At 43.0% G+C, this 3,351-nt stretch overlaps 1 protein-coding gene across 1 annotated transcript in view; it reads left to right on the top strand.

Moving 5' to 3' along the window:
- Positions 1–3,351, top strand: part of PDS5A (PDS5 cohesin associated factor A) — a 118,389-nt gene that overhangs the window by 74,961 nt on the left and 40,077 nt on the right. The gene's annotated exons all lie outside the window — the stretch shown is intronic.

The following is a 3,351-nucleotide window of genomic DNA, read 5'->3' as shown; positions in this document are numbered from 1 at the left end:
TTTTTTTTTTTGCAGTTTTTATCTGGGGCTGGGTTTGAACCCGCTACCTCTGGCACATGGGGCCGGCGCCCTACTTCTTTGAGCCACAGGTGCCTCCTAGGCCTATTCACTTTTATGATCTATGGCTTTAAATGATGTTTTTTGTTTTGAAAGTGTTCTTATGTTTATTTAGCTTATATATGCTCATTAAAGAAAACTTAGAACATAAAGATGGGTAGAAAGAAGAAAATTCGAGATCTATGTGGATATCAATCAACTTCTGAGTTTTCTTAAACGTTTAATGGCTATTTTGTATTCTATAGTATATATTGTAGCAGTATGCACTTGACATGTGAGCACAGAGCTGTAGAAAAGAGGACAAGATTGCCATTAGACACATCTGGTTTGAAAATACAGGTCTACTTTGTGGCTTTGAAAAAAATCCTCTAGGATATCTGAGAGTTCATATATTTTCAACTTGAATGTGGGTATAAAATCTCCTTTTTGCATGATTGTGAGAACTAGGGCTAATACTATGTATGTAAGAAGTATACAGCCTGCATGCAGCTCTGTACCATGGCTTATACCTGAAATCCTAACACTTTGGGAGACAAAGGCAGGAAGATTACTTGAGGTCAGATGCTTGAGACCAACCTGGGCTAAGTGACAAGACCCCATCACTACATAAAATTTAAAATATTAGTTGGACATGATGTCATGCACCTATAGTCCTAGCTTTACAGGAGGCTGAGGTAGGAGATCATTTGAGTGCCGGAGTTCCCGGCTGCATTGAGCTATAATGGAACCACTGTACTCCAGCCTGGATGACAGAGCAAGACCCTGTCTTTAAAAAACAAAAGCAAAACTCAGCTGTTGCCAAGTAAAGTATGAGTAAGAAGAGGAGAAAGCAGCGCAGCACCATAGATATTAAATGATAGCAATTAATTTTCATTAACTATTCCCATAATTTCAGACATGGTGGTTCTAATGATTTCCTGTGGTAAACTTCAGTGGGTGCTTTTCTCTTACATTAATCATTTTTATAGTAGGTAAGTTATTTATCTCTCTTTGTTAGGTTATCATGTAGTTTTGGTTCTTTTTCCAAACAGTATAGAATTTGGAAGTCAGTTCTATTGCCTAAGCCACTATTCCACGTTATGTGAATCACTGCTGCAGTTACATTCAAATGTTGATTGTATTAGTTTGCTAGGGCTTCCGTAACAAAATCCCACAGACTGGATAGCCTGAACCAGAAGTCCTCAACCTTATTGGCACCAGGGACCAGTTTCATGGAAGATAATTTTTCCATGGAAAGGGATGGGATAGGAAGCAGCTCAGGCAGGCAGTGATGCTGTGTGGCCCAGGTCTTTTTTGTTTTTTTGAGACAGAGTCTCACTTTGTTGTACCCAGTAAAGTGCTATGGCATCACAGCTCACAGCACCCACAAACTCTCGAACTCCAGCAATTCTCTTAATTCTCTTATCTCAGCTTCCCAATCTCACCCCCACCATAGGGCCTGGCTGGGGTTTTTTTGTGTTTTAGAGATAGAGTTTCACTTTGTTGCCCTCAGTAGAGTACTGTGGCGTCACAGCTCATGGCAACCTCTAGCTCGTGGGCTTAGGCGATTCTTTTGCCTCAGCCTCTTGAGTAGCTGAGACTACAGGCACCTACCACAATGCCTGGCTATTTTTTGTTGTTGTTGCTGCAGTTTGGCCAGGGCCAAAGTTTGAACCTGCCACCCGCAATATATGGGCCTGGTACCCTACTCACTGAGCCACAAACACTGCCCATGGGCCTGGCTATTTTTAAAGACAGGTCTCACTCTTGCTTAGGCTGGTCTCAAACTTGTGAGCTCAGGCAATCTACCCACCTCAGCCTCCCAGAGTGCAAGGATTATAGGAGTGAGCCGCTGTGCCTGGCCTTTGGCCTAGGTCTTAACAGACTGTGAACTGGCACCTGTCCATAACGAGGAGGATGAGAACAATGTGAGTCTTGAACAACAGAAACTCATGTTTTTGCAGTTCTGGTAGCTGGAACCTCAGATCAAGGTTCAGCAAGTTTTTTGTTTTTGAGACAGAATCTCACTATGTCGCCCTAGGTAGAATGCCGTGACTTCACAGCTCTTAGCAACCTCCAACTCTTAAGCATAAGAGATTCTCTTGCTTTAGCTTCTGGAATAGCTGGGACTACAGTCACCTGCCACAATGCCTGGCTATTTTTTGTTGCAGTTGTTATTGTTGTTTAGCAGGCCTGGGTTGAGCTCAAACCCACCAGCTTTGGTATACATGGTGGCACCCTGCTCACTGAGCTACGGACACTAAGCCTGATTTTGTTTCCTGAAGTCTTTCTTGTTGACTTGCAGAAGACCTCTGTCTCACTGAGAATTCAGATGTAAAGTCAAACAACTAACTCATTTTTGACAAACACGCCAAGAATATACAATAGAGAAAGGACAGTCTCTTTGATAAAACTGGAAAACCACATGCAGAAGAATGAAACTAGACCTCAGTCTTTTACCAATACACAAAAGTCAAATCTTGACTCCTTTTGGGGGAGGGGGAGAGACAGTCTCACTACATCATCCAGGGTTGAATGCTGTGTCATCGTAGCTCACAGAAACCTCCCAACTCTTGGGCTTAAGTGATTCTCTTGCCTCAACCTCCTATATAGCTGGGACTCTAGGCACCGAGCCCAAAATTGACTAGTTTTAAAAGACTTCCTTACCCTCTAATTTTCCTGTTTGCAAATAAGAAAACTTAAGGATATAAAGTCTTAAGAGTGTAATGGGTCTGTTCATAGCTTGATAAAGTCAAAAACTAGAACTTGAAACCTAGATGTATATGTTGTTTTCCATGTCACTGTCCTTTTCTCTGTACCATTTGATTTTAATGCAGATCTACCCATGTCCATCCCAACTCTTACAGAATAAAATAGAACCAGAAAAATAAAAAATCAGTCCGGGCACAGTGGCTCACACGCATAATCCTAGTACTCTGGGAAGTTGAGGCGGAAAGATGGTTTGAGCTCAGGAGTTTGAGACAAGCCTGAGCAAGAGCAAGATTCACGTCTCTACTAAAATAAGAAAAAATTAGTGAGGTGTTGGAGTGGGTGCCTATAGTCGCAGCTACTCCAGAGGCTGAGGCAGAAGGATCCTTAAGAGTACAGGAGTTGGCTCAGTGCCTGTGGCTCAAGTGGCTAAGGTGCTAGCCACATACACCTAAGGTGGCGGGTTCGAATCCAGCCCTGACCTGCCAAAACAACAATGACAGCTGCAACCAAAAAAAAAAAAATAGCCGGGCATTGTGGCTGGCGCCTGTGGTCCCAGCTACTTGGGAGGCTGAGGCAGGAGACTCACTTGAGCCCAGGAGTTGG

The sequence above is a fragment of the Otolemur garnettii genome, unplaced genomic scaffold, assembly GCF_000181295.1.
Source record: "Otolemur garnettii isolate 467f Iridium unplaced genomic scaffold, OtoGar3 scaffold00181, whole genome shotgun sequence".
Classification (NCBI taxonomy): Eukaryota; Metazoa; Chordata; class Mammalia; order Primates; family Galagidae; genus Otolemur; species Otolemur garnettii.
This window is presented reverse-complemented; position numbering and strand designations above follow the sequence as displayed.